This window comes from Ursus americanus, chromosome 9, assembly GCF_024610735.1.
Source record: "Ursus americanus isolate L20-20 chromosome 9, mUrsAme1.1.p, whole genome shotgun sequence".
NCBI classification, from domain to species: Eukaryota; Metazoa; Chordata; class Mammalia; order Carnivora; family Ursidae; genus Ursus; species Ursus americanus.
Genome location: NC_142135.1, coordinates 47377479 through 47389463, shown reverse-complemented (window position 1 = coordinate 47389463; position 11985 = coordinate 47377479). Strand labels below are relative to the sequence as shown.

At 40.3% G+C, this 11985-nt stretch overlaps 1 long non-coding RNA gene across 1 annotated transcript; it reads right to left on the bottom strand.

The window, feature by feature from the left end:
• Window positions 1-1655: 1655 nt before the first annotated feature.
• LOC123797685 (uncharacterized) lies at window positions 1656-9617 on the bottom strand. The gene is made up of 3 exons (XR_006781023.2): window positions 9300-9617; window positions 8187-8266; window positions 1656-6674 (listed from the first exon to the last, which is right to left on the bottom strand). It is a non-coding gene; the product is annotated as an uncharacterized LOC123797685 (long non-coding RNA).
• Window positions 9618-11985: the final 2368 nt, after the last annotated feature.

Here is an 11985-nt window from a genome sequence, read left to right as displayed (position 1 = left end):
GTAACATAGGAAAGGCAAAGACCGCCTCCCTATGTGTCTCTAATTCGGTTTGTCACTTTGCCTTCTCTGACAGCAGCTATCTGACGGGTTCTCAGCTGCAGTAAAATGAACTACCTAGTGTTAGCTTATCACATATTTTTTTTTACCTTTAAAAAACATATTTGTTTAATTCACAAGCTGTGCATGAGAACATTCTGATTGTGTTAAGTATAGACAAAGCCAAATTCTCCTCAGCTTTCACCAGCGTCCCTCCCTTTCCATTACTTGCTACAGAAAAGCTGCCATTGGCAATTTGGCTCAGATCTTCTCAGACCATTTTCTATATGTTTAGATACGTATATATAAGAGCTGCAGTTTTGTTTTGTAAAATTTTGTTTTGTCTTGCTTACAAAAATAGGATCATATTGTTCATTTAGTTTAGCAATATTTTTTAAGTTAATATGTCTTGAAACTATTTTCCTATTTTCAAATAGATCATTCTTATTCTTCTAACTGCTACATAATTATTTCATATGAATATACATAATTTAGTCATCAGTCCTCTTAGGTGCTCAGTAATTTTCACTTGTCCCAATAATGATGGGGAATATGTTTACAAATATCACTTGGCATATATATAGGAATATTTTTCTAGTGTAGATAATTATTTTAATAGAAACTGCCAAATTTCTTTAAAGGGTACTTGACTAATTTGCATATCCTTCATCCTTCCATATCCTTGTGTAACACTTAGATAATCTCCAATTTTTTTGTGTGTTTCTTTTTAAATGTGTGTTACAAATATTTCCTCTGGTCCATTCCTTGGCCATTAACTTTGTTAGGGTTCAGGAGCTTTGTCATTTGCACAGTTACATTATGAATATTTTTCTTCATGACATTCGTATTTTGCATCTTGATTAGTAGACTTTGTCCGTTTTAGAATTATAAACATATCTGCTCATGTTTTCTCCCAATTCTTTAATAGTTTTGAATTTTTATTTAACTCTTTAATCCACCTAGAGTTCACTTTTGTGCGTATTATAATTTAAATAGTTTCCTTTTTCTTCCTAAATGAATAGCCATAGACACAAAATCATTTACTGAATAGTTAATACTTTTTCTCTCTGATGTGAAGTGCTACCTTTATCATTTACTAAACTTCAGTGTCTATATTGTCTATTTCTGAGCTTTACTATGTTCAATAGATCAATTGTTCCATTTTTGTGTAAACACCAGACAGTTATAATCACTATAACTTAAGAAGATGCTTTACTACATGGAGATAAAATTCCCCTTAATTTTTAAAAAATAACTTCTTCATATTCTTGTGTGCTTTAATATCCAGATTAATTTTATATTTAGCCTGACAAATTCTATAACATTTCTTGTTGACATTTTTATTTATATTACTTTGAATTTATAGCTATTTGTCACATTTTTATAATATATAATTCTTTAACAAAATGTAAAAAGCAGCAATATAGAAATGATTTCAAGGAAAGAGAAAAATTTCTTTGCAGTCTTGAAAAACAGTATAGTTTTGATTTATGTATGAGGTAATGAGGAATCTTAAATGAAAGGAAGGATGAGATGAAAGACTTGCTGTTAAAAAAGCTTGTGCTAATTGCTTCAGAAGCTTCCTAAAGGACAGGTTAGGTTAGGATTAGGGTTATGAAAGAGATAGTCTCACATATGGTGAACAGTTAAATGATGATGGGAATCTGGCGGTGAGGGGATGAGAACCTGGTAGGATAGTACCAAGGGGTATGCAGCGGAAAGGACAAATGTGAACTACTTCCGAGGAAGAAATGGGCTATACTTGCACCCTTCTCTGCTAATTAAGGCTCTGAGGCATTACAGTGAAGTATCTTGGCTTCTTTATCCTTGGGTCTCCACTCAGGACAGAAGGCCTTGAAGACCAGAAAAGGTTATTCCTATGCTTTACTTCATTTGTGTATCTTTGATATGCCTGATTTGTGTTCAGGGACATTACAGCATTACAGCCCAATTTTTTTTTTTTTTAAGAGGGAGCACACAAGCAGGGGGAAGGGCAGAGAGAGAGGAAGAGAAAGAATCTTAAGCAGACTCCACACCCAGCACAGAGCCCCACATGGGGCTCGATCTCACAACCTGGAGATTATGACCTGAGCTGAAATCAAGAGTCAGAAGCTTACCCAAATGAGCCACTCAGATGCCCCCCAATCCAGTATTTTCTGATTGTCACTTTGAGCTGTTGCCTGGGGTTTTATATATAATTAATCTTTTGACTGACTTTAATACATTTACACAACAGCCTGATTAATTTAAAAGGTAAAACCAGTCTGTATAGTCCCCATCGCTGTATTAAAGTCACAAAAACATAAAAATTAAATCTGTAAATTTTATTTTGCAGAATAAATGGAATCTTCCAGGGTTATAGGTACTGGGCTCTTAAGAAGATTTATTTTCTAAATGATGCTCATTATTATTTTCATCATCATCGTAGCTCTTAGCTTTTGTGGGGTAGTTACCGTGGTCCAGGCACTTTGTTAAGGGCTGTGTACACATTATCCTAGTTGATCCACTCTTCCAAGGAGTATCTTCCCAGGAGATGGACACTACTAATATTCCCACTTTACAGATAAAGAAACTGAGATGAACAAAACTTAAATAACCTGTTCAAGGGCAGGCTTAGTGCTAAGTGAGTGTGTTGAACACAGCAAAGTCCTGAGGCTAAACTTTTAATGATTATCCTAAATGGCTAAATCACCAACATCTTTGCCTAGACTCCGAGATCTTTAAGAAATTGCTACTTACCGCTCACCTTTTTTGTTACTTCTTTGAGAACCTATTTTCTTTTCCTAGTCATATATTTAGATGTATTGAGGTCACATATTTGTGTTCAGAGCTTTTATTTAAATGAAAGAGAAAAGTGAGTCATCGGATTTGGGATGCTTCTTTGACTCGAGTGTTCTAATTTTGCTTGTTCTCCCTGGAAATCTGCAAACATCCTGAATGTCTGTGTGACTGAAGCTTCTGAAGTTAGACAGAAACATCCTTACATCACTTTCCATTCTTCACTGGAAGGCTGGTCACTTAATGCTGCTGCAAACGCCATTCACTGCCGTCCTCCGTTCGCACCTAACATCTGGTCACCAAAGATAAAATTTGTCATTCTTCCGCTGTTTTGAAGCTAGCTTATTTTCCGTGCATTTGAGGTTTGAACAACAGTTACTGAAAGCCAGTTTCTCCCCTGCATACATGAAGATGGCCGTATTTGGAGGAAGTGGACCCCCAGCAAGTGATTCCTGGCTTTGAGTGGGTGGTATTTGATGAACTATAAGCTTCGAGTTCAACTTGGAGACAGTTGCAATCCACGATGGACCCAGAGATGCCGTTGATGTTCACTGTACTTGATAACGCCTGAGAGCTGTCTAAGGGGTTCAGCTGCATTTATCTAACTCCCTGGTGACAAAAGAACAAACTGTTTCTCAATTTGCCTTGATAGTCTAACTGTAACTGTAGGCAGATCTGGGAAGAAAATGGTCTGGGCTTACATACAAGTAGGTTTGAATAAGATAAAATGAAGACATTACTGCTGTTGACATTCTCACTTTCTTTTGGAGCAAATTTCTGACCGTATTGGCTTCAGGAAGAAAGCTCCTACAAACCATCTGCGCTAAGAGACCATTCAGATTCTCAGAGTGGAATTCCAAGCAGCCATACTCCACTCTGAGGTAGAACTACTGCAGAAAAACCCCGAGGTTCTCTGTTTACAAGAGGGTGGGAAAGTTGTGAAGTGCTCTGCTGATTGGATGCATGGTTCTGCTTCCACGAGCTCTGATGTCTGCTTCTCCCTCCGGGGTTATTTGCCGCAGGAGCAGGGAGACTCTAGGGACTGTCCTGCTACCCAGGCAGTGTTTGCTTCCCAAGGCATTTATCCCACAGGTAAGGACGGACTTATTTCACTCATTTGGAGGGCAGCCTTTCTTTGGATCTGCGCCCAAGAATCTTTCTAAAAAGCAGAAGGGCTTAAAGTTCAGCAAGCAGGATGAAAAACTAGCGCAACCCCTTCCACAAATTTTTGCACCCATTTTAGATATTTTCCTTCTTTCAATGGGGGGGGGGCGTGGAGAGAATTTAAAGCCATATTGGAAACATGGTTTGAAAATTTAAAGTAAATACTATGCTAACATTGGAAGCAAATTGGGGCCAGAAACCAATCTAAGTGGACCATTTGTTGTGGGAGAGTATGCCTTCTCCTGAGCACGCATGAGGCGTGCTCACGTTCGAAATCAGAATGGAATGAAATAGATGACAAATACTGATTCCTCGCATCGAGATCAGAAGTATATTGGTAGTTGTCTATTACTAGAACTGAATTCCACAGCATCATATGTTCCAAGTCATCCTGAACACAATTACTAGGAGAGGCTGAAATACTCACATAGGATGAAAAAGAAACACATAATCCCCTATTTTAATTCATTTTTCAACTGACAGAGTCCCATATCTGAAAGTTGATTTATATTAATTCATAATTCAGGAATGTGTGGTTTCCGCCACATTTCCAATCAGCCCCACCAGAACAAAAACATTTTGAAAATAGCAAAGCACAAAGCATAAATCAAGGACTCAAGCCCCAGTTTCAGCCCTCTATGGTATCCCATAATATATGCACAGTTTTCTCACTTTCCTCCTGTGACTGTGAGATAAGATGTCTCCATTTTTTTGCTTTTTTGCTTCTTCTTTCAGGCAGCAGGATAAAACTTCTCAGAATCAACTTTTTTTTTTTTTTTTTTAGGTCTGTTGTCAGTGTTTGAAATGGTGATGCTATTACAAAGATCTGGGATCATTATTTTTCATGATAGAATAATACATGGCGGTAGTAAAGAAAAGAAAGCAGAATAAAGGTTGTATTTCCCCTTCAGTGTTTCATGACCTGATAGCTAGGCCTCCTTGACTTCTTATTTTTAGTTTCCAGCTACCAATGCTAGAAGGTGCATTTTCATTCCGTCAAGAAGTTGGCAGTCTCCGAGGCTAAGCCTGCTCTTGCATCCTGCTCTCAGCGCTGTGGCAGCTGGTATTCTCCAAGGACAACCCCAACATTATCTCCCATCCCACACTCTCCTCGAGGACCTAGCGACTCCCCCTTCAATCCTGAACATGGGCAGGCTGGTGACGTACTTGTAAGCACCAGAAGGTAGCAGGAGCGATGCGGTGTCACTTCTCAGCCTATGTCACCTTGTGAACTGGAATATTCATGCCAGAGTCCTGAGCGGCCCTGCGAGGAGCCAGCTGCCCCAGGGCAGTCATGCTAGGAGGAGGCCCAATTTAACCCACACAGAAAGATCACCCAGCAAGTCCTGGGATGACACGAAGACAGCCAGTGGCTCCAGTCCCAGCTTGTCCTATCCTCCGCACCTGCATGAGCACCCAGAGTTGGAACCACCCAGCCAAGCCCTTCTTCCCAAACAGTTGGCCCACAGAAATGGTAGAGATAAGAAATATTTCTGTCCTAAGCTACTAAGTTTTGGGGTGACTTGTTACATAGAAAGAATAACGAAAACATAGAGACTGAGAAGAAAGTAAATTACACGGGCGCCTCGGTGGCTCAGTCGTTAAGTGTCTGCCTTCGGCTCAGGGCGTGATCCCAGGGTCCTGGAACCGAGCCCCGCATCGGGCTCCCTGATTTGCTGAGAGCCTGCTTCTTCCTTTCCCACTCCCCCTGCTTGTGTTCCCTCTCTCGCTGGCTGTCTCTCTCCCTGTTAAATAAATAAATAAAATCTTTTAAAAAAAAAAGCAAATTACAAATCAAAGTAGTAGTTCAGCTTCAGAAATTCATCAGCAGAATTTCTGGAGCAGGTCTATCGGAATATAGCCACTCTGGTAAGTTCTACCATTTCTCATTAATATGTTGAAAACTCTAGATCCCCGTTGGCATAGAGATTGAAACGTTTGAATCACAAATCTTGTTTTCTTCTGTCTGTGACAAACTATCCCAATTGAAATTGCAAATGAGTCCAACCCAGAAAGAAAGTGGTTATATGACAAATACATTAGAGTCACTTTGAATCACCCCAAATTCTCCTTGAGTACTTACCTCTTGTCTAGTAGGTAAGTTAGCTCCCCTATTTTTTTCTTTTTTTCTTTTTCTTTTTTTCTCCTTTTTTTTTTAGAGGGGGAGAGTGAGAGAGAGAGAGAGAGAGAGAGAGAGAGAGAAGGAGCAGAAGGAGAGGAATAGAGAGAATCTTAAGCAAGCTCCACCCCAGCTCAGAGCCTGACCTCACAACCCTGAGATCATGACCTGAGCCAAAATTAAGAATTGGACGCTTAACTGTCTGAGCCACCCAGGCGCCCCTCTCCCCATTTTCAAAGTGGGTAAATAACAGAATGACCTCCTACTGTGTTTCCAAGATTTTATGCTTCTCCACGGGAGGGAGAGTTATGATTAAGAGATGAAATGGTCTAGGAGACAACATTTTAATCATCTTCCCTGAAAGAGCTGCGTCTCTCATTTGGCTGTCTTCACTGGTGCTTCCGATGAGGCTGCTTTGTAAAGAGAAGTGTTCCTCCACATTTCTCTTATACTGGTGCTGCTCACTTTGTCTCATGAGCGATGAAGAGAGAGGAGCTCTGTCTTTTCCAGTACTCCGCTGGTCCCCACAGCACCTACCACAGCTCTGCACGCAGGAAACACTTGGAGAATGTGATGCCTAAATAGGAGTATTTCAAAGAATTAGACATCCAGCAAGCTCTTTACAAATGTCTATGAGATAATAATTAAGGCCTTGATTATAATAATAATATCTAATATTTATTGAGTACTGACTAGTTATCAAGCACTGCACAAAATATTTTAAAGCATTATCTCATTTAATCTTCATAATATTCACTTAACTGACATAAAAATGGCTCTGGAGTGTGTGTCTGTGTGTGTGTGTGTGTGTGCGCGCGCGCACGTGTGCGTGTATGTGTGTGTATCCTGGGGCCCTCAGACTCTTGGCTGTAGCTATTTGATTTTCTTTGTGGCTTCATGAAGTACTGCAGGCATGGGAAGAGAATTGTTTTTTTCTATAGAAATGGATGGCAGCCATGGGAGGATGAGGAAAGCAGAAACTGACGCAGCAGGAATTGCTATGAGCGTCAGGTCCATCTAAGCTAGAGTCTGCGTCAGTCACACGGATGGAAGCGAAAAGGGGGATAAGATGAGGGAACATGTTACCTCCTTGGAAAATCTTTCCTGAAAATCCAGTCTAAAAGATTCTTTGTCCCTCCAGCCTCATAGCCCTTGCCTCCTGCCCCTTATAAGTCTTACACACACACACACACATATACGCACACGCTCGCACACAGGCACACTCACGCTGGCACACGATGTACTAATTGTTTATCATTGATCTTGCAGGACTAGATTGCATGACTCTTGAGGTCAGAAATAGCAGGGAAGCTTCTGTGTCCCCAGAGACTAGAAGAGAGGCTGGCACAGAGTAGGTGTTCAATGAATATTTGTTGAATAAGTTAGGTGAATAATAACAGACTTTAAGAAGAATTGAAAAGGGGTAGTTGGATGAAAGATTTTGGTGAAAGGAAAGGAGAAAACCATCTGCTTCCAGGGCTGAGACAGGCTCTTGGCTGAACGCACGAGATGAAAGCTGCCGTGGTTCCCCACCCTCTGTCCCAAAGTTAATAAGATCGAGCAAAGCAGCAGACACATGATAGGACATGATGTTTCTAATCACACAAGAAGCCTCATTTTTAAAATACCTTTGGCCAGATTCATTTTCCTTCTCATGTTTATAGCATTGGTAGACATTATACATTTTTAGTAACCACTTAATTTGTTTTTGTTTGTTTGTTTTTAGTGACGAGCTCCCACCAGCATTTGTATCGCGTAGGTACCAGAATCCAGAGACCAAAACGATATCCAATGCTCTTTAGGTTACTTATCCGATGCCTCTAAGATAACAGGTCAGATTATTCCTGTCCTCCTGCATTTCACAAACACCCACTACATAGACACGATCTGTGTCAGGCACGAGCAGGAAAACAAATATGGCTCAGATATAGACCCAGTCCTCAGAAACCAGTATGGACCCCCAGCAGAAACCAGTATGGACCCCCAGCAGGCTGCACCATTTTCCACGAACACTTGTACCATGTTTCTTTTCTGTAGAAGCAAGTGACAGTTTACATTAAGTCACCGAGTTTATTTTCACTGATCTCACCAGCTGCAGAGCGGCTTTCGTGATCTTCTTTAATGTCATGGAAAATTTCCTGTGGGCTGTGTTGTCCTGTCTCTTTCTTTCTTAAAGCAGAAAGTAAGAGGGGAAAAAAAAGTGTTAGGACATCTGGTTTATGTGCCTCTGGGAAAGGACTGAATTCTTGATACTTTTTGTTCCTTTTATTGCTGCCTTTACCACCATGATTTGGAATATCAGTCATTTCAACAAATATCCAGATTACAAGGTTTTTATTTTCTTTTTGATTTTCTGACTTTATGAAGACGTTTTTATAATCCCACCTATCAGATGCATTCACTCTTCATACATTCATTCATTCAACAAATATGTCTTGAGTTACTAGTACAGGCCAAATATTACCCTACTCTCAAGGAGCCCATCGCCTTGAGGGAAGATAGACAGGCAAACCCACAATTTTAGTACAATCAGAAATGTGATTTAATGAGATATGTGTAAGCCTGGGCCAGGACGAGTCATGGAGGGGGGCAAAAGAAAGGAGCCTAAGCCTGCTGTGAGAATCAGGAAAAGATTCATAACAGAGCTAACTATCAGGCTGCAGGATGAAGAACAGGTAAGAAGCAAGAAAAGCAAGGTGTGTGTGTGTGTTGGGGCTCGGGGAGATGTTCCAGGGTCAAAAAAGTTCAGAGACGTGGAAATGCAACACAGATGCGGTATAGTTAGAGTGTAAAGTAAACGTGGTAAGTAGCAGAAGAAACTAGAGAGGAAAATAAGAGTCTACTCATGGAAAGGCCTTGCATGTCATTAAAAGGAGTTGAGATATTTAACCCAGAGGGAATATGAAAGCATGAGAAATTTCTGAGCAAGAGAATGATGGAATCAAATCTTGTTTTGGAAAGACGGCATCATGAGGATTGAGTTTCTGGTAATGGAGGAGCGGTGTGGGGAAGCCAAAGAAAGCCAGAGAGATAAAAGTAGGTAGGCTGTGGAGATAACATAGGTAGGAGATGATGCTGTTCTTATCAAAACAGATTCAATTTTGACTCTCGATTAGTTGAAATCAGATGGTCAGTATGAAATAATGAACAGAAAAAAACTGGAATCAACAAATTTAACAAGTACTTATTTAGAACATATTACCTGCCAAATGATGTGAGTTGCCAGGGGAAGAGAGATGAGTAATACAGGGTCCTCTTCTTAAGAAAGCTCCAAGTCTGGGGCGCCTGGGTGGCTCAGTCGGTTGAGCATCAGCTCTTTTGATTTTGGCTTAGGTCATTATCTCGGGTTGTGAGACAGAGCCTGCGTTAGGCTCCACACTGAGCGTGGAGCCTGCTTAGGATTCTCTCTCCCTCTCCCTCTCCCCACCTCCAATCTCCCCCTTTCGTGGCTGCACATTCTCTCTCTCTCTCTAAAAAAAGAAAGGAAGCTCCAAGTCTGAGAAGTGAGACAAATCAAGTCAGCCTTAGTATACAATGAGATAAGAGCCCCACTGAAGCATGGAAGGCTCTGGGAACAAAGAAGCTTTAGTAAGCCAATGATAGAAGATTTACATTCTCTGATTATCACAAACACTAACTTCATAAGGGCTGGAATGTTTTTTTAAATACCCACTACATGCCAAATTCTGTGGGTGTGCTTTATGTACCCAATCTCCATAAATGGAAAATACTAAAAATTACTTTTAAATTGTCTGTCTCTTTTCCCTCCAAAAGATCTTAACTACTCCAACAATATTCTAATTAATTACGTGGTGGCTTATTTGGAGTACGTTCGTTTCTGTTTGACTAAGCAATCTTACTTTTGCAATTCCCAGTTCTCCCCCTCAGCTATGATTATCCAAAACACACAATTACATTAATGAAAAAAAAAAGACATTAAAGATAACCTTTTACAAAGGTACACATTTGGACTGCTAATTACAGCACCTAATTTATTATTACTTCCATTAATGATGGATTTAGCCCTTACTTAACAAGATCTTAAGAAAACATTAACAGATTGCAAATCTTGTCCCTACTTTTGTACTCTACTTAATAGCTCAGCTGAATAGTAAGCACCGGCTGGTGGTTTTACAGGCCCGGGAGCCGGAGGTCACTCGGAGTAGCATGTGCAATCGATGTAGCTGACAGCACCATGCTAGTGGTCCTTCCACAGACTGGTTAGTACTGGGAAACTGGATGCACTCCTCAAGGACGCACCTTGGCTTTCCCTGTGTACTTACAGTGCGTGCTACGTGGTGGTTGGGAAGACACATGGTCCTACGGATGCTATATGTTTGGGTGGAGGTAAATCTAAGTTAACAGACTATCTCAAATCATCTCTGAGACCCTTAGACAACAGATGTCTGTGACAGCACCTTTTCTCAGTCAAAATATTTTTGTCTTATAGTTACACACAACTTTATTCAATTCAAAGAAACAGGTTTCTATGAGCTTCAAAGGCTATATGGTCTGAGGACCATGCTCCATGTACTATCCGTACAGGCTGCTTTCATGACATCCATCATTTTCCCAACTAAACTACAAGTTCCTTAAAGGCGGAAACCATGTCTTATATTTATTCTGCAAATCCCAATATGCTGCACATGAAATGTGGACAAAATAATTCTACATTTGGCTCTGCTGCTTGCCATCTGTGTATCTTAAGTAAACTTCCTTTCTGCCCCAAGCTTCAGTTTGCTCATGTATAAAAGAGTGAATAATATCTTTTGACCATTACTTAGGTAATAAATTTAAACAATGTTCTGTGGGGGCGCCTGGGTGGCATAGCGGTTAAGCATCTGCCTTCGGCTCAGGGCGTGATCCCAGCGTTGTGGGATCGAGCCCCACATCAGGCTCCTCCGCTATGAGCCTGCTTCTTCCTCTCCCACTCCCCCTGCTTGTGTTCCCTCTCTCGCTGGCTGTCTCTATCTCTGTCAAATAAATAAATAAAATCTTTAAAAAAAATGTTCTGTAAAACTACATAAATTACCAAATATAATCCAAAGTAAATTAATAATATGTATATTACCAAGCATAGGAAAATAATCTTGCCATTGATGATTACAAAACATCAGTGAAGACACCCCCCCCCCCCCATGTCTTATATGGCAAATCTCTTAGACAAGCAATTTCTGAAAGGGGGAAAAATTCATTTACGTGACTTGTGCAGTGATCTCACATGTGGCAAAGATCCTACATGTTCTTTTACAATGATCATGGCAATGCTACCAATATCCCCAGAGATTATAGTGCTGAGGAAATCTATGATGCTTACCAAGAAAATAATATATCAAAATATATAGGCGAAAAGAGATTTAAAAATGAAAAAACTATGAAATTAATATATTCATAGCAATGGTTATCTACAAAATAAATTCCTGTTTTTAAAATCACATCAGTGGAGGGGCACCTGGGTGGCTCAATTTGTTAAGCATCTGCCTCTGGCTCCGGTCATGACCCTAGGGTCCTGGGATGGAGTCCCATGTCAGGCTCCTTGCTCAGCGGGAAGCTTGCTTCTCCCTGTGCCTGCTATTCCCACTGCTTGTTCTCTCTCTCTCTCCCTCTGACAAATAAATAAAATCTTTTTTAAAAAATCATATCATTAGAGTGAAAAGAATTGTAAACCTTGCGGTCTCTCTGGTACGTTCATTTGGTTTCCGTGCATTTTAGTGGTACATTTCTTTTTTGTTTTTTTAAAACTTGGGGGGATCTAAAACTCTATTAAAAATAAGTGATGTTTTTGAGAGAGCTTAGATCAAGTTGGAGATACTAAGTCCAAAACCCCTCGTTAGAGTGTATGAAGTACCTTCTTTACAGGCTTCCTCTCACTCTTTTTACATACGAAG